Source organism: Rousettus aegyptiacus, unplaced genomic scaffold (assembly GCF_014176215.1).
Source record: "Rousettus aegyptiacus isolate mRouAeg1 unplaced genomic scaffold, mRouAeg1.p scaffold_m13_p_11, whole genome shotgun sequence".
NCBI classification, from domain to species: Eukaryota; Metazoa; Chordata; class Mammalia; order Chiroptera; family Pteropodidae; genus Rousettus; species Rousettus aegyptiacus.
The window spans coordinates 11,247,113-11,272,968 of record NW_023416286.1 but is presented as its reverse complement, the minus strand read 5'-3'; the positions used below and the strand labels follow the sequence as shown (position 1 = coordinate 11,272,968).

Below are 25,856 nucleotides of genomic sequence, written 5' to 3'. Positions count from 1 at the left end.
GTGTGTGTGTGTGTGTGTGTGTGTGTGTGTGTGTGTGTGTTATTTGTTTGTTTGTTTGTTTGTTTGTTTTTAAAAGGCACAGAACCTTTACTTTCATTGGATTAGCCCCCTCTGTGTTCACCAGAAAAATAACCTAGTGCCTACCTAATGGCCTTTCCAGGTGTGTCCCCAGAAAGACCTGTAGCCATTCATTGGAAGATCAGAATCTATTGAAACATTCCTAATAACTAAAAGTTAAGGCTAATTAGGCTGTGTTGTTTCTGATAAGGGAGAGCTATTTTTCAGGTTCTGACTTGGTACTCCAGGCTCCTTCATTAATCTCCAGTTAGGTATGGAGGTATGGCTGCAGCTGAGCTTGATGGCGCCCATATTCAGCCTTGCAATAGTATAGCAATGTTTTGAGTAATCTCTCAGTACTTTACTGACATGACTCGGTAGTTCATGTCTTCTTTCTTTGATCAGATTATCTAGGCCCACTCAAGCTTGTACCTGTTGCGTTGTGCCACACAGGAAGGATGATTGGCCCATCTGCTTCCCTGTACTGTCCATCATTGCCATGTCCTTAGTTGCTGGTCAATATATAGAGTTGTGGTTCTTTAATTTTCAAATGGTGTAATAATCATGTGGATAATTTATTAAAAATATATATTCTGAGGCTTACCCCCAGAGATTCTCATTTGTTAGGCTTTGTATTTTTTAGCAGGCATTATGATAGGGTCTATTGCAGAGCATAATTTGGAAAAAAAAAAAAGATTTAGGGGATCTATATCCCTCAGAGAACAATGTACAGGACAGCCTGTGACAAGAGTTACCATAAAGCCTTTATCATAAGTTCCACCACTGTACCCACAGTCAACTCTACTGAAAAGTGGCAGTTCTGTTCTTTTGACTTATTCTAAGTCTTAAAACTTATGACCCCTTATCTTAATCTATATGGACTGCTATTTTTAAAATTATCAAAGATAGCTTATAAACAACAGAAATTTATTTCTCATATTTCCTTATCTGGGAAGTCCAGGATCACGGTGCCAGCAGACTTAGTGTTTGGTAAGGATTCTGGTTCATAGGTGGCACCTTTTGATGTGTCCTCACGTGGTAGATGGAAGCAAGCTCTGAGAGGTCTTTTTTTTTTTTTCTTTTTAATTTATTGAGATGACATTGGGTAATAAAATTATATAGGTTTCAAGTATACAGTTAATACATCATCTGTATATTGTATTGTGTATCCACCACCAAAGTGAAATCTCCTTCTGTCACCATATATTTGACCCTCTTGACCCTTATTTACATCCCCTATCTCACTTCCCTCTCTTACCACCAAACTGTTGTCTGTGTCTATGAGTTTCTGTTTGTTTGTCTTATTCATTCATTGCTTTTAGTTTTGTATCCTACATATGAGTGAAATCATACGGTCCTCAAATTTTTCAATCTGACTTACTTCACTTAGCATGATAATCTCAAGATGCATCCACATTGTCACAAATGGCAGTATTTCATCTTTTCTTATGGCTGAGTAATATTCCTTTGTGTTTATGTACCACATCTTCTTTATCCAATTATCTATTGAAGGGCACTTCAGTTGTTTCCACATCTTGACCACTGCAAATAGTGCTGCTATGAACACTGGGGTGCATATATCTTTATGGATAAATATTTTCAAATTTGTGGGGGTAGATACCCAGAAAAAGGATTGCTGGGTCATATAGTAATTTTATTCTTAATTTTTTTGGGAACCTCTATATTGTTTTCCATAATGGCTGTACCAATTTACATTCCCACTAGCAGTGTATGAGGGTTCCTTTTTCCCCGCAATCTCTCCAATACTTGTTATTACTTGTCTTGTTGATGATAGTCATTTTAACAAGTGTGAGGTGGTATCTCACTAGGTTTTGAGTTGCATTTCTCTAATAGCTAGTGAAATTGAATATCTTTTCATATGTTGACAGTTTGTATGCCTTCTTGGGAGAAGTGTCTGTTCAGGTCCTCTACTCATTTTTAAATTGGATTGTTTGATTTTTGTTGTTGTTGAGTTGTCTTAGTTTCTTTATATATTTTGGGTTTAAGTTCCTTATCAGAGACATTGTTTACAATATCTTCTCCCATTCAGTTGGTTGCCTTTTTGTTTCATTGATAATTTCTTTTGCTGTGCAGAAGCTTTTTAGTTTGATATGTGGGGTCTTTTTTTACAAAAGCATTAATCCTGCCCATGGGGGCTTCACCCTCCTGACCTAAGCATCTCCCAAAGGCTCTGCCTTCTAATATCATCACAAGGGGAATTGGAATTTCAATATATGGATTTGAGGGGGACGCAAACATCAGACCACAGTGCCTCTATTCTTCTCCGCTTCTAATTTTCCCATCAGTGCACTCTCCCTGTATTCCACTATATCCAGACAACTTGGACCCTTCAAGGAAACTTCTCACCAACACACATGCTCTGTTAATCAGATGGGTACAGAATAGGAGATCCCATTTCTGGAGCAAACAGGACTAGCTGGTGGTGGGAGACATTGGGGAGAAGGCGTAGACACACAGAAACATTATTTAGAAAGTTATTTCATCTCCCTTCAAAGGTTCTCTGGAGGTCTTTTGGTCAATTTGTAAACAGTTAATTCACAGGAAGTCAATTTACTGAAATCCAAATTCTTGAATACATTCTTAGGAATATAATCTTAGTAGCATTTTAAGGAATGTTCATTTGTTAAAAAATAAGACTTATGGAAGTGGCTTAGCATGTAGTGCCATCACTGAAAAATATATTTAGAAAAAGAATATATTCAGGTTATAAGTTCACTTATGTGAAGGATTCTCCATATAAACAAGTTTTTGGTAAATTTGGAATCCTGGGTAAATTGGCCTCTTTATAAACTGGCTTCTTTGATAAACTGACTTTTTGAAACATTAATTTTGAGGTATTTGTTTTGTTTCCCCTCTAAAGTATGTTTCAACTTTCCTTAGGACAAATTGTAAGATCCCTCTACTTACCCTGCTTAGCAGGAGAGGCTTAAAAAGATGGTTGTAAGTTCTATAAAATTCTTTTAAATAACTGGGTTAGTCTCTTTTTCATGTATCTGACCTTTCAGAGAAACAAGGCTGTTCCCCATATCAGTCTCCATTTTGTCCATTTATGTTTCACACCTGACTGCCAGCCTCCTTACTCATAGTCCTATTCTTATCTTTTGTTCATTCATCCATTTGCTTTGCTGCTCTATGCAGTTTCTCTGACTGTGATACCACCTTCATTGTGATTCACTCTGCTTGGGGTCCTGGACAACGACCCAGTCCAGTAGGGACCTTGCTTGGAATCACTACTGCACTACAGCATCCAGTCGGTCGTGCCCCCCACTGGTTATTTCTACCTTGAGGACATTTTCAAAAATTTTGGTTTTTAAGTCATAAGTATACATTTTAGAACCAGACATTAAAATTAATGACACTAGAGCACTATTGACATCCATAAATGTATTTGTGATTCAAGTGATATGTCAGCTATATAGTGAAACGATAAATGAAGAAATCTTGGATCCTCAGGAATATGATAAAAACAAAGGAAGATGTGGAATTCCACCAGCTATGTGGCCGGTGGGAGATATGTAACATCAGTGAGACTGCCTCCTGGAGCATTCTGTCACAGACATCACCAGTTCTATGTTCTCTCCAAAGATCAGGATGGTCAGATTACAGGTATAGTCTCAAATCAGGGAAAGTTAGTTAGTAAACAGATTTTTAATATAAATCTAATAAAAATGTCCACAAGGGGGCACTTGACATTAAGGCTTGCAGAATGCTGTATTCCTTCATTGTAGCAGTTGCCATCATTGAGAAGTATGGAGTATCTGGGAACTGTGATTAGGTGTATACTCATGTTTTTCTCTTGTAAGTATTTATGGAGCAATTTTTTTTTTACTTACAGTTTTAATGTGTTCTTTAGTACAGTAATTAACATTTTTTTTTTAAAAATAGGTAACTTATAATTCTTCCTTTCTACTGTAATAAAGGAAAAGGATTTTCTTAAAAACCTAAGTATATTTGATTTTAGACATTAAATAGTATCCTGAAATTTCTTATTCTCACTCTGCCATTTCAATCTTTTGTTAAAAAATTTTACAAGCAAATTAAAATAAAAACAAATGTGATACTGCTTGGAATGCTAGAAACTGATTAGTGTCAAAAACAAAACAAAACATACAAAATAACCCTGTCATGGTAGTAGAAGAATTCATTATTTTGCATGTGATTTTGGGGGGAGGTAGTTAATTTTTGTGGAGTCTTCAATTTAGCTATAGCTTTAGTATGTTATTCTAGGCTACAATTTTCTAGTATGTTGATCATCAATTAAATAATTAGATAAAACAACTCCTTGAAAAGACCAGAAACATTAAGGGCCTTCTAATAAATTATAAGTGATAGAATAAGAGAGTAATGCACCTCTGATAAAGTCATTTTTTAAATAATTAGTTCATCACTTGAAAATAATATTGTACGTCAATAATAATTGAAAAACAAAAAATTTAAATAAGTAAAATAATTAGTTCATTTTGATATTAGTAAAATAAAGAATCAAAATCTAGAATGAACCTTAAAGTTATCATAGCATAATTTCTTAATTTTTAAAGGACTTCTGATATGTATAACAATTTTATAAATGAATAATTACAAATATCTTGCTTTTAATGTTTCAGAATATTTAATGACTAATGTAGTTTCACAAAATCCAAAATGTGTTTTCATTTTCTCCCTAGGGTATTTTTTTAATTAATTAATTAATACTTTTTAAAAAATCAGTTTCAGGTTCACAACAAAATTAAGAAGAAGATATAGAGATTTACCCCCTACACCCAAACATGCATAGTCTCCTTCATTATCAGCGTCACTCACCAGAATGAACCTACGTTCACACATCATAATCACCCAAATTCCAGTTTACCTTAAGGGTTACTCTTGGTGTAATATATGCTATGGGTTTGGACAAATGTGTAATGACATAAATCCATCATTATGCTCTCATACAGCATGTTTTCATTGCCCTAAAACCCTCTGTGCTCTGCCTATTCATTCCTTCTCCTTCTCTGCCCTCCCTGATGACCATTGGTCTTTTTACTGCCTCCATAGTTTTGCCTTTTCCAGAATGCCTTATAGTTGGAATCATACAGAATTTAGCCTTTTCAGATTTACTTCTTTCACTGAGTCATATACATTTAAGCTTCTTTCATATTTTCTCATGGCTTGGAAGCTCATTCCTTTTTAACCTTGAATAATATCCCATTGTCTGGAGTACTGCAGTTCATCCATTCACTTACTAAGGGACATCTTGGTTGTTTCCAAGTTTTGGTAGCTGTGAATAAAGCTGCTATAAACATCCATGTGCAGAATTTTGTGTGAACATAAGTTTTCAACTCCTTTGGGTAAATACCAAGGAAAGCAATTACTGATCATATGGTAAGAGTATGTTTACTTTTGTAAGAAACTGCTAAACTGTCTTCCAAAGTGATCGTACCATTTTGCATTCCCACAAGCAATGAATGAGAGTTCCTGTTGCTCCACATTTTCATCAGCATTCAGTGTTGTCAGTATTCCGAATTCTGGCTGTTCTAATGGTGTGTAGTGGTATCTAATTGTTGCTTTAATTGGCATTTCCCTGATGACTTAAAGTGTGGGAGATCTTTTTATATCCTTATTTATCATCTATATATATTCTTTGGCGAGGTGTTTAAGATCTTTGGCCTGTTTTTTAATTGAGTTATTTGTTGTTGAATTTTAAGCATTTTTTTGTGTATTTGAGATAATAGTCCTTAGTCAGATGTGTTTTTTGCAAATATTTTCTCTCAGCATATGGCTTGTCTTATGATTTTTTGACATTATTTTCACAGAGTAGAAGATCAGTGTATATATTATTTGTTTAATGGATAGTGTCTTTGGTGTTGTATCTAAAAAGGCATGACCATACCTAAAATCATCTAGGTTTTTCATATGTCATATTTTAGGAGTTTTATATTTTTGCATTTTACCTTTAGGTCTGTGATCCATTTTGAGTTAGTTTTTGTGAAGGGTGCAAGGTATGTGTCTAGATTCATTTTTTATGAATGTGGATGTCCAATGGTAGCACCATTTGTTGAACATACTATCTTTTCTCCATTGTACTGCCTTCGCTTTTTTGTCAAAGATCAGTAGACAAAGGATCTTTTTGTCCTGAGGATTTATTTCTGTGTTCTCTATTCTGTTCCATTGATCCATTAGTTGGTTCTTTTGCCAATAGCATATTGTCTTGATTACTATAGCTTCACAGTAAGTCTTGAAGTTAATTAACATAAGTCTTTCAACTTTGTTCTTCTTCAGTACTGTGTTAGCTATTTTGGGTCTTTTGTCCCTCCATATAAACCTTAGAATTAGTTTCTTGATATCCATAAAATAACTTGCTAAAATTTCGATTGGGATTTCATTGAGTCTATAGATAAAGTGGGGATGAACTGACATCTTGACAATATTGAGTCTTCCTATCCATGAACATGGACTATCTCTCCATTTATTTAGTTCTTTGATGTTTTATTTATCATGCTTTATAATTTTTCTCATAGATATCTTGTATATATTTTGTTAGTTTTATACCTAAGTATTTCATTTTGAGGGGGAGGTGCTAGTATAAACAATATTATGTTTTTAATTTCAAATTTTACTTGTTAATTGCTAGTTTATAGGAAAGCAATTCACTTTTTGTTTGTTAATCTTGTATCCTGTAACCCTGCTGTAATGACTTCTTAGTTCCAGATGTTATTTTTGTCAATTTTTTTGGATATTCTACATAGACGATAATGTCTGCAAATAAAGGTAGTTCTTTATCTTCCTTTTCAATCTATAAATATTTTATTTCCTTTTATTACCTTATTGTGTTAGCAAGGTCTTCCAATACAATGTTTAAGGGAATGGTGAAGGAGGAACATCTTTGCCTTGTACCTGATCTTTGTGGGACAACTTCAGGTTTCTCACCATTAAGTATGATATTACTACAGGTTTTTTTGTAGATATTCTTAATCAAGTTGAAAAAATTTCCTTCTATTTCTAGTTTACTGAAAGGTTTCTTTCTTTCTTTCTTTCTTTCTTTCTTTCTTTCTTTCTTTCTTTCTTTCTTTCTTATGAATGGGTGTTGGATTTTGTCAAAGGCTTTTTTGGCATCTATTGATTTAATCATTTGATTTTTTTTTTCTAGCCTGTTGATGTGATAGGGTATTAACTGAGGCAATTTCCTTTTTATACTTGCCTTATTCCCATGATACTGGTACAATGAACCATCCTAATCCCCTGAGTTATTGCACAGTTTCAAAATATAGCATGCCCAAAACTCAATTTGTAGGGAGCAGTTCTAGGCAGGGAGAGTGAGATGGGTCCCAGGAATTCTGCTTTGTGCAGGAAGTCCTAAGGCTCACCAGAGAAGGTAAAATACCTTATGTCTTTATGAGGAGCCTAGAGGAAAGAAATAAGCACAGAGCTGGCAGACAAAGTGGTGTGTAAGGGACTGGAAGGAGAAGAAATCAAGATGTTAAAGTGAAGGTGGTAATGAAGAAAGTCAGAGTGAGGGGGAAAGTGGTCCATATCTGAAAGAAAGTTGCTGTTTAATACATTGTCCACATGGTATCTATGAGGTTTATGAAATCAGTATATTGCACAATTTTTTAAACTTTAAATTTTTTTTAGAAATACCAGGGTAAGTGGTTAATATCTCAAATGTGGTCTCTTTGATAATTCATAGTGTTTGAGTGTAAAATTATTAAAGAAATATTTAAATAGTAGTATGATTCTTTAAAAAGTTGTGGCTTTTAGTAGAATTTGAGATGTTAAGAAAATAAGCACTCAGGACTCTATTTTTAGATTTGGATATAATATTTATTAGCAGAGAAATGATAATTGATAATTGAAGTGAATGGAGAGGAATAGAGGGAGATCTCAGCAACCGAAGATTTAAACAAGTTAGAGGAATAGTCGTTGACTTGACAGAGTTTAAGAAGTGACAACAAAGTGGCTGTAGAGAGCAATCTATCAGTGAAAAGAGAGCAGTCATTCTTCAGAATTGCTTAGTGCTCTAGAGTGGAGCCGCACAGGTACTAAAGAGGGTGGGTGTAAGGAAGGAAACTAGGAGATTAATTGAACATATATACATGAAGTAGGAGGCCACTGAGACCCTTCTACCACCCTACAGGACCAGGATACTCTTTTTTAGTCAATCATCTATTATCTGGAGAAATTAAGCTGCAATATCTCTGGACTTTGGGGCATCAAGCACAGAGAAGGGTGAGAGTGAGATACAGATCTAGGAATGATAGAATTAAATAAAAATATGCAGTCTAAATAATGGAACTCTCAGCTCTCATCCCCTGCCTTAACTCCCAGAAAACCAGCTGCTAAGATTAAACCTCACAGGGTAGGAAATTGGAGAATTCTTTAGTTGAAAAACTGAAATGCCCTAAAGAAAAGACAGGTAGTGCGGTAACCTAGAAAATGCATCTCACAGACTTCCCGGGAAGGAGGTTAATTGACTGAGGACCCCATGTGTTGGTCTTCAAAATCCATCATTACTTTTGCATCAAGACTGCACCTTCTGCAGGCTATTCCCTGCCCTCGATCAAGTTTAGTGGGGATACTAAGGCAGACCCAGTCCTAGGTAACATGGAATTGTTAGTTGATGTGAGCTTAAGGATTTCCTGATGGCTTTGCCAAACTGCCCTTAGATTACATGCCAACCTAGAATGCTTCTGCTTCCACACAACCTTCTCTTCCTACCCCTTTACTAGGGCTCAGACTTGCATTGCAATGAACTTCTTTCCCAGCCTTTTCCCACTCCCTCACTATTTCCTTTCATGCAGCATTTCTGATAACAGAATTTTCTGACATCTAACCCCATTTCAGTGTCTCCTTCTCAGAAAACTAAGTATGAAACTAGAGGTACTGAGAGTGATATGAGAAAATAGGAGCTGAGATGGGGATTTGGGACTGGCTCACTTACTGTGTGGCAGGCAGAGGATGTTGTTCTGGTTGGTGGATGTGGTAGCAATGCAGCAGTTAAATTGCTAAAGACTTCATTGATGGTGACCTCAAGAAATGTGGTGGTGGAGGGGAATACTGTGTAAGAAGCCAATGATTCAAGCATTTAGAAAAGATGGCATTATTGCTAAGTTATACTGATACTCTGCTTAATGATCATGAGAGACTGAGAATAGTTAACAAGCACTTAATATTAAAGAGTAAAAATCAGAGAGTCTTGGTAGTAGCCTCTAAACAGGTGTCCTGCCCTGTACCAGTAGTGGAAGGGTGGACACAATAGAATATCAAGGCTAAAGATTCAATTGTCAGAGCTCCAGAGGCATTTGAATACTCACACCATGTAGGTCTCTTAAGTGAAGGGCAGGGTTCTGATAGGGTGACCGGGGATCCTGAAAATGGTGACTGGACATCTGATTGATGCCCCTGAGGTTTTCCACTCTGCAGCCCTCCCTGGCCCTGCTGGGTGTATGGAGGCAGCCTACCTTTAGCACTAGTAAGGGCTGAACCCTCACTGTCCTGGAGGATGCTGCAAAGGCCTCTCTCCAACAAGGCAACAGGTTCCCCCCGTGAGCTACCTTCACCTTCTCTCCTGGCTGCCAGGCCAATTGATGAGGGTGCTGTCCAACATCTATAATAATAATTATTTTTCTTAAAGCAAGACTTTAGGAAGCTGAGGACAGTTAGCCCAATAGAAAACATAATTCTTGTTTATTTCCAGGCCTGAACTAATTTTTAGATCCAGAAATCATTGACCAAAGACATGGCTGTGTGTTTAGGAGAAAGAACCCTGCAATACCAGTCCAAGTATATATTATGATAGTATTCCCAGTCTTTCTCTCAAAGGACCTCTGGCCACTTATATAGGTGACTGTATGGTGGGAAAGGAAGTGTCCAGACATTTTGAGACCAGAATTGACATTGATTCCTAGAACAGGAATCCATACCTTAGTTCAAATCACACTGGGCCCAGGTGTCCACAGACTCTCCCACCCCACAGTTCTCAAGGATATAACTGAAATAGGTATACTTAGCAGTCAAAGTTAACAGCCACATTGGGCCCTCATTTCTGAAGCAAAATCTATCATGGTGGAGGAGACCAAATGAAAACTAAACACTGTACCCTCCATACCCAAAGCCAAATCATAAACCAAAAACAATTTCTCATTACCAGGGAAGACAGCAAAGATTAACTCTACAGTTAAAGACTTAAAAGATGCATGGGTGCTGGTTCCAATCTGAGGCCTGGTTCCTGCAGAAATGGATGGATACTGTGGAAAGTTAGGCTACCACAGATATGACCAATTCGTAGCCCCCACATCAGCTGCCTTGCAGATGTCATGTCACTGTTCATGCAGGCTGCTAAGTCGTTAGGTACAGGGTGTGCAGCCATTGATTTGGAGAATGTATTCTTTCTCTTCCAATTAGAAAAGAGGGCCAAAAATAATTTATGACTTCTGGTTTTACCTCCAGTGTGTGTGGTGCTTGGAAATCATCAACCCTGTCATTACAACCAAAAAAGTGAATAACCTGAAAAATCAACGACTTTTCTTGATCCATTAGAGGACTGAGTCTACAGGGCAAACTTTCACCCTGAAATCTGCATAAACAGATCAGTCTGGTCAGATCTGCTTACCCGGAACAGAAACTGCTGGAAACATAAACTGGTAGCAACACTTAGATGATAATTGTGATAAATTACTGGAGGAAAAATAGACAAATCTATTATTAAAGTTGGAGACGTCAATACCTCTGTGTCTATAACTAATAGATCACACAGGCAGAAAAATCAATAAAGATATAGTTGACCTGAATAGCACTATCAGTCAACTTGATCTATTGACATTTATAGACTATTCTATCCAACAACAGCAGAAACAGATTCTTTTTAAGCTCATATGTAACATTCACCAAGATAAACCATTCTGAGTCCCCTAGTGGGGTTGTAATTCTCATTGTGGTACCCCCAGCACAATGCCTAACCCATAGGAAGTAGGTAATGACTGTTTTTTGAATAAATGAATGAATTGTAAAATTAGACAAGACAGGGAGTGTAGTCAAGGTGAAAACATCAGTAAGATACAGTCTAACACAAAGAAAGGATACTAAAAATGTGTAAGCCCCAAAGGTTAGAACAGCAGACCCACACTAATAAATAACAAAACATCTGTCATAGAAAATGGCATTTGATGACCATTCTGAAAATCCTGCTTTTATCATATCACTTCTTTACTAACTTCCTGTCACTCCCAGTGTTCAGACTTCTGAGCATCCTAAGCCTCCTGTAACCAGGTGCTTCCCTGCTTATTTCACTTTGCCTCTTGTTTATTGCTCAAATATTTTGCTTCATCTCTATTATTACCACTAAATAATCATTTGTGACACAAGCCTATGATCAGTAGATAGCTACACCATCTCACTCTTTTTTGCTCATCCAAATCTTTCCTATTTGGGGGACACTGAATGCTCTAGCCCACATTGATTGACTTTAAAAAAAAAAACTTGTGAAGCATTTGTTGTGTTTCACATTTTGATATTTAATCATATATTAACTAAAATTTTACCTGTTTTGTATGTGCATTTCTTACATGAGCTACTAGAGTTCGGACCATAGTTCATTCAGGTCATCTCTAATGTAAAAATAATTTGTATCCCAGTAGTTTATTTGTAAGCTAATTTAGCTTATAAAAGGTGAAAGTATTATGCTGCACTTTCCCATTGAACCAATATTAAAATGTATTAGATTCTCTTCTACATCTAGAAAAATGTATTTAAGGAATGATCTAATGGAACTGTATTACTGTGGTTGGCTGTGCTTGGACTCCTCAGAGTAAAGGTCCATGCAGCAAAATTTTGAACTACTTCCATCGCTCTCTGGTGATCCTTTTAAAGGTTCTTCACAGTCGAGCAGCAGTTTATTTCACAAGTTAAATTTCCTTAAAGTAACTCAGTTTAGCCCCGTACATTTGTTGGGATTTCATTGATTTTCTTCTGGGACAAATTTGTATTTGGGGGAGGAGGACAGAAAGCTGTTTATGACACCAGTGTATAATTTTCAAAGATAAATAATGCCTGCCTAAAACATAACACCTAATTATGTTTTAACAGTGATATTAATCAAATATGGTAGTAGAGAATTGTCATTCCCAAGGGATTTGCTGTAGCACTGGTGTTATTTTTAGAGACCAGAACTTGATCTGTTTCAGCTGATCTACTTATCCCATTGATACAATTTTTAAAATTTTAATGAGTATTATCAAGTATCTAAGAGAAAATAAGTAAAATTTTTAGAGAATTAGCTGTTTCAGGAGAAGGATACAAGCTCTAAAATATCTTGGAGTTTTGCTTTGTGGAGATTTCAATCAAATGCTTCCATTTTTCTTTGAATAGTTCTTTTAATAGATTCAGTGGCTTAGATGAAGAAGAGTTGTGTAAAATTCCCTTGAAGATTTTTTATTTAATGTGTAAGAACATGAGAAATACTTTGAGTTGTTGAAGTGATCCATTATTAGTGTGGAGATTAAAATTTTAAACCAAATTGGTGCAATGAGTTATTGCTCTGACACTTGGCCAACCCTCCTCTTCTCTTCTCACTTCAGTTGTGAAAAGGGAATATCTGGATTGAGGTCTTAGTTTCCAGAACTGTCCCACTCTGCAATATTCTTACAATTTCCCTGATTATCAACCTTATCACCTATTTTACCATTCTACTTTTGTTACCCCGGTAGTGATCATATGAATATACAGAATAATCTCAGATCTACCACTTATTGTGTGTATTTGGACCAGTTATTTAAGTTCTATCAAATGCAATTTTCTCAACAGTAAAATGGAAATAAATATATTAGCCATCTCTATGGCTGTAATCGCAATTAAATGAAATACAGTAGTCTATGGAGAACACTTAGCATGCACATGGTATATTGTTAGGGTTCAATAAATATTGTAATTATTACTATTACTATTACTATTACTCAAGAGGTACATGTTATAGAATTTTGAAATGACAAAATATTTTGGGTTGGAGGCATTTGCCATTGAAGAAGTTGGTGGTCGTTTACGGTTGTTTAGAATGTGGGTGCATGTAAAAAATGTACTGTTTATACTTTCAGAAATCCTTAAATATAGTACTTAAACAGCTGAAAGAAAAAAAAGAGTCTTGAAAATCAAGTGAAAGCCTATGCTCTGAGATTGAAACAAGAGTCAAAATTTTGTTTTTATTTTATACCACCACACTTTTTTAGCATGTTATCTAGAAACCTACTATACAGTTATCATAAAATACCTACAAAACTATTTCCTACACTATATTTTAATAAAACAGCATAGAGACATTGCCTTAGTACTAGCCCTGCTAGTATTACAAATCTTCTCTGATGTTGGGTTTGTAGTTTGGTATCTTTCACGTAGGCTTGCCGCAAGGCCAACCGTGAGTGCTGTGCATATATATCTAGCTGAAATGTCTCGGGTAACTTGTTTTTTGTACTTCCAAATTCTAAGAGTTTCCTCTTACTGTAAGTTATGGTTTTATTTTGCTATGTTTTGATTGGTTTGATCTGGTAGAGAAACGAATATTAAAATTATGAGAGAAAAGGTACCAAGTTTTTAAATATGGAGAGTGAAAAAGAAAACATTACTTGTATAAAAAGGTAAAAAGGAGATAAAAGTTTCCAAATTAAGAAAATATTTTGCATATTTTTTGTCTTAGTTATTCTTTTAGTTTAATCTATAATTGCTAGAATTCAAATAGTTCCCTCTGCTATCATGCAATTCAAGGCATTTTACTTCATAATTATACATGGCGAGGTCTAGGATAGATACAGAATTGCTATTGCTAGAAAGGATGTTATTACAAATGACAGGACAGAAAAATGATCAGTAAGTATAAAAGATATCACACATATATTTTCTAATTTTTCATTTGCCTTTCAGTTTTAGTTATAATGTTGTTGGTATTATAGAGTTTTTATTCTGATGTTGTCAGAGTTATATTTTATTTATTGTTTCTGATGTCACGCTTAAAAGATTTGTCTTCATCTCAGTGCTTTATAATATTCTACTTTTTTTAGTATTTATATGGCTTAATATTTGACATTTGAAAACTTAAACCTTGTTAACTTTATTTTGGAATATGCTTTCAGAGTAGGATATGGGTTCAGTTTTCAATGTGCATTATCCAAATGGAAGTATTCAAAGAGCAGTTGACTATATGAATCTCGGGAAAAAAGATAAAGATTGAAGATAGAGACTTGGAAATTATTAGCAGTAGATAATAAATGAAGCCATGTGAATGGATGATATGCAACAGGGAGAACACATAGGTGAAAAGAAAGATAGTCTAGAATATAGTTCTGAAGATTTTCAACAGTGATAGTCAAGAGAAGAGGAGCCAAAAAGAGGCTTGGAGTTTTCAGGACATAGCTAGGGGAGGCAAGGAGGTAAAGGAGAGGTAGTTGAGGGCCGAGTGTGACAAAAAGATAATTTGCTAATCACTGATCTGGAGACTCCAGAGGATCAAGAAAAGGATTGAGAGAAAAGGAGTTAGGATTGGGGATTGCAGCTAACAAGAGGACGTAGAGAGTAATTTGAGAATTAACATCAGGGCAATGATGGAAAAGGGAGGTTTGGATTTCTAGTGCTGACTGAGGTAAGCAGAAAATTAAGACAAAACAGGAACACTCCTTTGAGTCTCTTACCTGTAAAATGGACAATCAGTTCAAACTTTACGGTCCTGGATACTTGATTGGAAGCCCTGCTCCCTCCTGCAGCACAGGCACCATTATGCCTGTCCTCAGACTGTGGTCTCCACTTGGAATATGTTGCTTCCCATACAAGCCAATTTTGTTTCCTTCAAGGTCTAGCATAAATGCTACCTCTTTTATGAAGCCATGATATGATAAAAGCCAACAGACTGTGGAGCCAATGCAAATTTGGATTTGAATCCCAGTTTTGTACTTACTACAGCATGGCCCTTTTGGGCCTTAATTTTATTCATCATCTGTAGAAGGGAAATACCAGTAGCATCTTGCAGGGAATTGTGAGTGTCAGAGATCTAATGTGTTAAGGTGTTGGGTGAAATGGCTGCCATGTAATAGGTTCTAAATTCCAGCAAATGGTGAATACTATTTTCCTGTTTTTCTTTCCTCATCCCCCTACCATCTCTTTCTGTGACAGGGGCATCGGAATATCTACTTGCCTTAGCCTACTTTCTTTACCTTTGTTTATCTGAAAAATTCATTTAGGCGGTCCAGTTTCTACTTCTAAACAGGATCATTGGACATATAATTAAAGCCTATTATATTTTATTTTTCAATGAGAGTTGACATTCGATATTATTTTGTATTAGTTGAAGGTGTACAGCATAGCGGTTAGACATTTATAAAATAACGAAAGGATCCCCCAATTAGTCAAGTACCTGCCTGGCACTATACATAATTATTACAATATTGACTATATCACTTATTCTGTACTTCACATCCCCATTACTATTTTGTAACTCCCAATTTGTACTTTTTAATTCCTTCACCTTTTTCATTTAGCCCCCTAACCCCTCATCCCATCTGGCAATCACCAGTTTGTTCTCTATATCTATGAGCCTGTTTCTGCTTTATTTGTTCATTTATTTTGTTCTTTAGATTCCACATATAAGTGAAATCACACAGTATTTGTCTTTCTCTGTCTGACTTATTTCACTTAGCATAATACCCTCTATGCCCATTCATGTTGTTGCAAATGGTAAGATTTCATTTTTTATGGCTCAATAATATTCCATCGAATATATGTACCACATCTTCTATATCCAAATATCTATTAATGGGCACTTAGATTGCTTCCATATCTTGGCTATTGTAAATAGTGCTGCAGTGAACATAGGGGTGCATATATCTTTTTGAATTAGTGTTTTGGTTTTCTTTGGATAAATACTCAAATGTGAAATTGCCAGGTCATAATTTTAATTTTAATTTTTTTTGAAGAATCTCCAAACTATTTTCCATAGTGGCTGCACCAATATACAGTGCTCAAGGGTTCCCTTTGCCCCACACCCTTGCCAACACTTGTCGTTTGTTGATTTATTGATGATAGCCATTCTGAAATGTATGAGGTAATACCTCATTGTGGCTTTGATTTGTATTCCTCTGATGAATAGTGATGTTGAGTATATTTTCATATGTCCATTGGCCATCTGCATGTCCTCTTTGAAGAGATGTTTATTCAGGTCCTTTGCTTATTTTTCAGTAGGATTATTAGGTGTTTTAATATTAAGTTGTGTGGGATCTTTATAAATTTTGGATATTGGTTCCTTATCAGATGTACCATTGATGAATATCTTCTTTCATTCAGTATGGTTTTTTTTTTTTAGTTTTGTCGATAGGTTTCCTTTGCTATGTAAAAACTTTTTTGTTCAATGTAGTTTCATCTGTTGATTTTTCTTTTGTTTCCCTTGCCCAAGACAATATATCAGGAAAAAATATTACTAAGAGCAATCTCAGAGTTTACTGCTTATGTTTTCTTCTAGGGGTTTTATGGTTTCAGGTCTTACATTTAAATCTTTAAACCATTTTGAGTTTATTCTTGTATATGATGTAAGAAGGTAGTCAGGTTTTTTTTTTTTTTTGCATTTATTTCTCAAATTTTCTCGACTCCATTTAATAAATAGATCCTTTGCCTTATTATATATTTTTGCCTCCTTTATCATAGATTAAATGCCCATATAGGTGTGGATTTATTTCTCGGCTCTCTATTCTGTTTCATTGATCTATGTGTCTGTTTTTATGCTAAAACTATGTTGTTTTGATTACTATAGACTTGAGGTATAGCTTGATATTGGGTAGAGTGATATCTTCAATTTTATTCTTCTTTCCCAAGATTGCGATGGCTGTTCAGGGTCTCTTATGGTTCCATATAAATTTTAGGATTATTTGTTCTAGTTCTATGAAAAACGACATTGGTTTTTTAATAGGGATTGTATTGACTCTATAGATTGCTTTGGATAGTATGACATTTTAACGACGTTGATTATTCCTTCCCATAAGTACAGTATATGCTTCCATTTATTTGTATCCTTTTCAATTTCTTTCTTCGAGGCCATAATTTTCTGAGTATAGGTCTTTAAAATTTTTCGGATAAGTTTATTCCTAGGTATTATTGTTTTTGATGAAATTTTAAATGGGATTGTTTTCTTAATTTCTCATTTTGATAGTTCATTATTAGTGTAGAAATGCAACTGACTTCTGAATATTAATTTTGTATCCTGCTACTTTACTGAATTTATTTATCAGTTCTAACAGTTTTTTGGTGGAATCTTTAGGATTCTCTGCAAATAATAACAGTTTTACTTCTTCCTTTCCAATTTGGATACATTTTATTTATTTTTCTTGTCTAAGGCTAGAACTTCCAAGGCTATGTCGAATAAAAGTGGTGAAAATAGACATTATTATCTCATTTCTGATCTTAAGGAAAATGCTTTTAGCTTTTCCCCATTGAATATGTTAGCCGTGGGTTTGTTATATATGGCCTTTATTATGTTATGTTCCCTCTAATCTCACTTTTTTGGGAGTTTTTATCACAAATGGATTCTAGATTTTGTCAAATACTTTTTCTATATGATCATATGATTTTTATTCTTTAATTTGTTAATGTGGTATATCACATTAATTGCTTTATGGATATAGAACCTACCCTGTATCCTAGAAATAAATCCACTTGATCATGGTATATATCTTTCTAATGTATTGCTGAATTCAGTTAGCTAATATTTTGTTGAGGATTTTTATATCTATGTCCATCAAAGATGCTTGTATATAATTTTCTTCTTTTGTAATGTCTTTTTCTGTTTTTCCAGTAAGGGCGATGAAGGCCTCATAGAATATGCTCGGGAGCCTTCTCTCCTATTGAATTTTTTTGAAATAGTTTGAGAAGAATAGGTGTCAATTCTTCTTTGAATGTTTGGTAAAATTTACCAGTTGGTCCAGGACTTTCTTTTTTTGGGGGGGTGGGGGGCGGAGAGGGGCTTTGATTATTGATTCGATTTCATTAGTAGTAATTAGATGATTCAGATTTTCTGTTTCTTCTTGACTCAGTCTTAGGAGATTGTAAGTTTCTAGGAATGTATCCATTTCTTCCATATTGTCCGATTTGTTGGCATATAATTGCTTATAGTATTTTCTTATAATCCTTTGTATTTCTGTGGAGTCAGTTGTTACTTCCCTTCTTTCATTTCTGATTTTATTTATTTGGGTCCTCTCTCTTTTTTTCTTGATGAGTCTGGCTATAGGTTTATCAATTTTGTTTATCCTTTCAAAGAACCAGTTCTTGATTTCATTGATCTTTTGTTTTGATTTTTTAGACTCTATTTTGTTTATTTCTGCTCTGATTTTTATTATTTCTTTCCTTCTACTCACTTTGTGCTTTATTTGCTCTTTTTTTTTTCAAGTCCTTTAGTTGTGAGGTTAGATTGTTTATTTGACTTTTTTTGTTTACTGAGGTAGGCCTGTATTGCTATGAATTCTGCTCTGAGTACTGCTTTTGCTGTATCCCATAGATTTTGATTCATTGCATCTTCATTTTCATTTGTCTCAAGGTATCTTTTGATATTTTTCTTGATCTCATTGTTAACCCATTCATTGTTTAGTAGCAGGTTATTTAGCTCCATGTGTTTGTATATTTTTCAGTTTTTTCTTGTAATTGATTTCTAGTTTTATACCATGTGGCCAGAAAAGACTCTCGATATGATTTCGATCTTCTTAAATTTACTGAGACTTGTTTTGTGGCCTAAGATGTTTATCCTGGGAAATGTTCCATGAGCATTTGAGAAGAATGTATATTCTGTTGCTTTGAAATGAACCACTCTAAAAATATTAATTAAATTCATCTGGTCTAGTTTATCATTTAGGGCCACCGTGATTTTCTGTCTGGAAGATCTGTCTATTGGTGTCAGTGGGGTGTTAAAGTCCCCTCAATGACTGTATTACTGTCAATCTCTCCCTTTATATCTGTCAATATTTGCTTTATTTAGGTGCTCCTAGATTGAGTGTATAAATATTTACTAGGGTTATATCCTCTTGTTGGATTGATATCTTTATCATTATGCAATGAATGCCCTTCTTTGTCCCTTATTGTAGACTTTATTTTGAAGTCTGTTTTGACCGATATAAATATTGCTACCACAACTGTTTTAAATTCCACTTACATGAAATAGGTTTTTCTATCTCTTTACTTTCAGTCTGTGCATGTCTTTCAATCTGAGTTGGGTCTTTTTTAGACAGCATGTGTATGGGTCTTGTTTTCTTATAGTTATTGCCAAACATTTTATTTTTTTTAATACTGGCTTGGGAGTGGTCAATTCCTATAGCTTTTTCCTGTCTGGGAAGCTCTTTATCTCACTCTCAGTTTTAATTTACAGGCTTCCTGAATAGAATAGTCTTGGTTGTAGATCCTTGCTTTCCATCACATGACTATTTTGTGCCCTTCTCTTCTGGCCTGCAAAGTTTAAAAAATATGAAACGTTTCACGAATTTTTGTGTCATCCTTGCAAAGGGGCCATGCTAATCTTCTCTGTATCATTCCAATCTGAGTGTATGTGCTGCTGAAGCAAGCACAAAGCCTATTTTAACAGCTTTCCAGGAAGATGTTAATCCGGTTCCCCAGTATAAGTGTTAATAAGGATTTTCACTCTAGAGTGAATTGTTAATCTTTATAGTCAAAGATGGTTCTGACCATGTAGATACTATGGTGACTGGAAAGGTCAATGGATAATTTGCAGTTCTTTCCATGCTGAACATATAAATAATTGATTCTTTAGTAGATAATGAGCTATTTGCTGAGTCTGTTGTTTATACTTCTGCTTTATTCACTCTTTTGATTGAAATTGAGTATCCATGACTCAGGATTCATTTAATTTACATAGTGTGTATACAGCATAACATTGCTTTTAAAGAATATACAGGTACACTGCATTACTTAAAAGTTAGGCAGAAAGACTGACTAGAGATTGCTGCAATACATAATAAACTTAACCCATAAGCAGAATGGTAGCGATGGATCTGAGAGATGGTGAATATAATGCTTTGATTTGCAGATAAGGAAGCTGGGGCCATTCTATGTAATTGTTAGGCAATTGCAACTGTTAGGATTGTTAAAGCATCACATGCTGCTCCGTATTCTCCTTTGAAACTACCTTAAAACCCTGGTTTTAGTTTTTTCTCTGATGAACACAAAATAGTTCTACATTCCTCCATGATGGCTTTTCAATGATTTGAAAACAACTTAGTCTTCCCATAGGTTCATTTTATTTAGAGCTGAAATTAGCCATTCCTCATAACATGAGTTCCAGACTATCCAGCTATTTCCATTGCCTTTTTGGGCAACTCCTTTTATAATTATTCATTTGAGAATAGAGCTCTCCAAGTTTAAATCTAGACTTGAGATGTAACCTCAACAACAAAGTCTTGTCTCCGCCATACTCATTTTTCTGCTCTGCTGCCCAAGCAATCATTCTGAAATACAGATAGTCAGTTATTGTTCCTTACTTAAAACCTTCAGTGTCTGCATTATCCAACAGCAGAGCTGCTTGGTGTGCTCTCTCTGTTCTCTCTGACAGGCAGTGGCTGCCTCTCCAGGTGTGTCTCTATCATGCTGCCCTATACCTCTAGGCCCTGCTGTTTCTTCTGCCTGGGATGTCCTTTCTCTTGTTCTTATTGGCTGCTCTTTGGTGTAGGGCCCCCACAGCCTGGATTAGTTGCCTCTGCGCTATGCTTACAAAGCAGCTGTGAAAACCTCTGCCGAGGCAGTGAATGTTACAGACTAATGATTTTGCTGTTTCTATGACAGATTGTAAGAGCTATGAGTTGTCTTTGTACCACAGTGCCCAATCTAGTGGTGGCACATAGTAGATGTTCAGTAACATTTGCTGAGTGAATGAATGAGTGAATTCCATCTTCTGGTCCAAAGTCCCCAGAGTTGTCACACTTAGCAAATGACCTAACTTCTTCACAAAGAGAAGAGAATTCATCAGGTGTAAAATCCTGTTGCCTTCTCCTTTGCCTTCAAATACATTTTGGTCCACTTTCTAAAAATATATTTTTATCACATCTTTATTCACTATTCCTGTTCCTCCTCGTGTCTGAAAGAAAAGATATCTCAAACTTTTTCCCAAGTTCATCTGCTGCCTCTAGGACTTACTTAATTATTATTTTCTCTTATGTTTTTAATCTTTCTTCCATCGGCGGTGGCTTGTTCTTTGTAATATGGTTATCTATCCCACCAAATAGAACAAAAAACTTTTATTTTACCCTGACTACTAAAAGCTACTCATAAAACTGCTGCCTTAGCTTTCTTTTCCTCAGCCAAAATTCATGAGAGAATGGATATACTTGCTGCCCTGTTTTCCACTCCTTGACCTTTTTTCAACTCCCTTCTGACCCTACCATTGGGCTCTGACACAACTTATATCTTAATAGAAAAACACAACGACTCATTTTCAAGCCTCCTGGTAGTAGTCATCTCTGAGGCATTTCACAGTGCTCACTATGCTTGCTTTTAAAAATATTCTTAACTTCCATGACAGTATTTTTTTCCCTGGGGTTTCCTGTTATTCCTGTTACTTAAATTATGGCCCTGTTGATCATTAGTGATTCTCCTAACCCTTAAAAGTTGCTCTCCCAAGTTTGTATCATCAACTCTCTTAATTCTCTGTGTGCTCTTAACAAATGATCTTGTTTATTCATGACTTCAATTGCAACCTCTAAGGTAATTAGTCCCAATTGTTCCTGAACTGCAGATTATATTGACACCACCCAACAGAAGTCTTCACTTTTGTGTCCTGAAGGTGTTTCAAAATAGATAAAAATGAAAATATGATCTTGTCTTTCCTTTTCAACAAACCCACAGCTTCTATTGTCTTATCTACCTCAATGAGAGTGCATGTATTAATTATATTTAGTGTCTATTGCAAAAAGTTTTAATAATTTATAGCACATAGATGACGTGACTTTCGTAGTTTCTTCCATGTTTATCTTAAAAATCACGTGGACTGTGGAGTTGAGATAGAGGGGTTTCCATAATCTTTAGAAGCTCTATGACCTGGAGAAGGTGAGAATTTTCATTACCTTTTAGCTTCTCTTATCCATGCTACTAAAGGACTTGCTTATGAAAGAGTTGAATATTGACTGTTCCTCTTATCTCTGAAATCAATTTTGAAATAAGAGAATGAATGTTCATTTGTTTATATTTTAGGTCTCTGTCTCACATGAACTTTCTAAGGCAACAGATGGATCAGACTCCTAAACTGAAAGATAATCTAGCTAAAATGTAAGTCTAACTATATCTTTCCATTCTAATTAATTATATTTGCCTGTAGATGGGACTGTCAAAACAGGTGTCCATTATATCTTGGAAGCTCAACTTCTAGATTTTATAACAACAATACAGCAGATGGTGAGAGAACTTAAAGAAGTTCATGCTCTCCATTCACTATTTATATATACTTTTATAGATTCTGGGACATTGTGAGTTCTTATTTTCTAAGCAAAAATAATACTGTGCTCAAGGAAGGCTTAAAACTACACCATTAGCAGCGATATAAATACAATTAAATTATCAGTCTCAATTATTTTAGTGAGTAAACGTGGACACTGAAATACATGTAGAGATAGTGAAGTTTAAACTATGTTTTTCTATGTAAACAAAAACAACTTAGGACAAATAAAGAACAGAAGACTGTTTTATTGGTTTATGAGGTTATATCTCACATAATTTTTCCTGGTGCTGTACAAGTACAGAAGAGTTAAGCAATCTTTGTATTGTATGACCTTATCCCATTAGGGGACTATATTTGTATATAATTTAACAATATAAGAAAAGCGAATTGAAATATAACTTAGCTATATAAATCCGAATCCTTTTCAAATTCTTGTCCTCAAGATGTATGCCATACAGCAAGATTTTTTGGTGGAGATTCACGGGATAGCAACATTTGTCCAATATTTAGCTAGGTGAATATAAATATGTTCTTCCTTGAGTAGTCATAAATACTTTAAATTATGACGTATTATCTTTGGACATTTTTATTAATGGAAATACAATGCAGTTAAAATATTAAAGTGAATTCTGAAAGAGGATTTCCCTTTGAAACTATGACACCTATGTGTTGGGGGCCTTGAGGGCACTCCCATATTCAGATGCACTAGAACAACTCACAGGGCTCAGCGTATGTTTGTGCACATAGCTAAGATTTATTATAGCTAAAGGGCACAAAGCAAAATCACCAAAAGAAAAAGGTATGCACGATGAAGTTTGTTGGAAACTAGGAACAAGCTTCTGAAAGTCCCCAGTGGGGATGGGTAGAACACGCCTAATTTCTCCAGTAATGACTTGTGATGACAAGTGTGACAACATGTGATGTTTTGTCTTTCAGGGAAACTCATTACATATTTAGTGCCCAACTGTTTTATTGTGGACTATTCATGTACATATCAAAATTCCAGACTCCCAGAAGGAAATCAGATGTTCACATAAACCATACTGTTTGTACAGTTGGGGTCCATCAAGTCATTCTTTATTTACAAATTTTATGTCAGGATAGGCAACTGTTTACCACTAAGTTCCCAGACACCAGCAAAAGATCCAGCTTTTGAGCAGTCATTTCTAAAGATAGTAGTTTCACGCACCATGTTAGCTCTTTCTGCACAATCACTCTAAATATTTATTTTTTATATTTTACATTTATCTTCCATTTGAAATTTATTTTAAAAAGATAACACCTCTTATTAAAATTTGCTTAAATGGTGAAGGGAGAAATTTTTGTAAATAAAAATAAAGTTCAGTCTAATCATATATTAACACACATACACATATATAATCATGAGACTATAGGTCCCTGAGACAGTTTGATTTTTCCATTGAACACTGTTGTAGGTTTACAGGTTGGATCTCTCAAGAAGTAGACTCTGAAATGAAAATCCACATGCAGGAAGTTTACTAGCGAGCATTCTTAGAATCAGCACTTCCAGGGGAGAAAAGGAAACAGTTTTGGGCAGGGGGAATAGGGCTATTGTGCACCTGCAGTCCCATGTACCAAGCTGATTCATCAATGAACTAATTATGGGCTTTTTTCCCCAATGATTGGGATAACCCAAACCCTTATATTTGAGAGTATGAGCCCTGTTTGCCATTTCCTTTCAGGACCGTGCCTAAGCTACTTGTCCACACACTGTCAACATTGGGCGAGTAGTGCTGAAGAATACTCAAGTGATGATCTCAGGCCAAACTCATGCCTCCTTGCCCCCTTATGTAGCAGCAACTGTACATCATTTTGATGATCAGTTTGTCTGTGAGGCTCCCCATGCCATAGGTCTGAACTGAACTTGAGGTGCTGGCGCATCAGAGATGGATGACATGGTCTGGGATACCTGCTCAGTAAGCTTGTTCATTCCCTCTACAACTGTTCATCCTTGATCTTAGATGTATCCCTTCCATCTTTGATAAAACCTAATGTTGAATACAGTGCCTGACATAAATAGGTGTTTAATAATTTTTCAATGAATGCATGGGTGAATCAATGGTCACACAAAGGGACAAAAACCCCTTCATGTTCTGGAAATATTAATAACCCAAATAAATCATATAATAGAAACATTTCTATATACCTATAACCTTCCAAATTAGGTAAATATAATTGGTACTAGCTTAAAATATTGCCGTTTTGAATTACTAACTCCAGAATTTAATATTCTTTAGTATATTTCTTTAGTTGATGAATCAAATTTTAGTCTTAAAATCAAGTTTTTGTGTTAGACACCTCACAGAAGAGGATATCCAAATGACCAATGGACAGATGAAAAGGTACTCAACACCATTAATTATTCAGCAGAATTCCAATTAAAATTATGAAATATCACCACAAATTTTAAAGACTGATGATTCCAAGTGTTGTTAAAGATATAGAGGAATAGAGAACTCTCATACACTGCTGGTAAAAGTATAAATTTATTCAACCACTTTGGAGACTGTTTAGTATTACTTTCCACATTTGGCTGATCGTACCATTTCACTGTGACCCAATAATTCTACTCCTAGTTATATATACCTAACAGAATGGCCCATGCATTTACACCAAAAGACCTATGTAAGAATGTTCACAGCAGCTTTTTTCCTAACAGCCCCCAAACAACCTTGAAAACAACTCAGATGTCTATCAGTAGTAGAATGGATAAATTTTTTGAAATTTTTGTCTAGCAACAAAAAAAAATTTTGTATATATTTTTCATATGTAACAATAAAAGGATCATAGCCCACATAACATTATGGATAATTATCAGTGTTAGATGGAAAAAGGCCAAAAATAACAGAATACATACAATATGATTCTATTCATATAATGTCAAAAGAAGGGCAAAATTAAACTGTGGTGTCAGAAGACAAGACAGTTATTATCAATGGGAAGGAAAAAAGGAATAATAATTGAGAGGGCCACAAGGAGTTCTTCCGGTGTGATGGCAATATTCTGTTTATTGAACTGGGTAGCGATTACATGAGTATTTGCTTTATTATAATTCACGGAGTTGTAAAATTGTGTTTTGTGTACTCTTCTATATGTATTATGCCTAAAGCAATGTTTTCAAAATCTAGTGGCTTTTAATGTTTGCTTTGGTTGATATTCCTGCATATGCTAGTGTTAAAATATTGACATAATGTTTTTCTAATATCCAGAATAAATCAAAGCTTTAGAAAATACCCACTTGATATGAAATTCTATTTTAAAAGATCTATTAATAAGAGATAGGGTCTAATTGAATATTAGTTATTATATTCCTACTTTGTGGAACCAT

General features: G+C 35.1%; 1 non-coding gene across 1 annotated transcript; it reads right to left on the bottom strand.

Moving 5' to 3' along the window:
• Nucleotides 1–19,521: 19,521 nt before the first annotated feature.
• LOC118609455 lies at nucleotides 19,522–19,628 on the bottom strand. The gene has a single exon (XR_004953437.1). It is a non-coding gene; the product is annotated as a U6 spliceosomal RNA (small nuclear RNA).
• Between the last annotated feature and the right edge of the window lie 6,228 nt (nucleotides 19,629–25,856).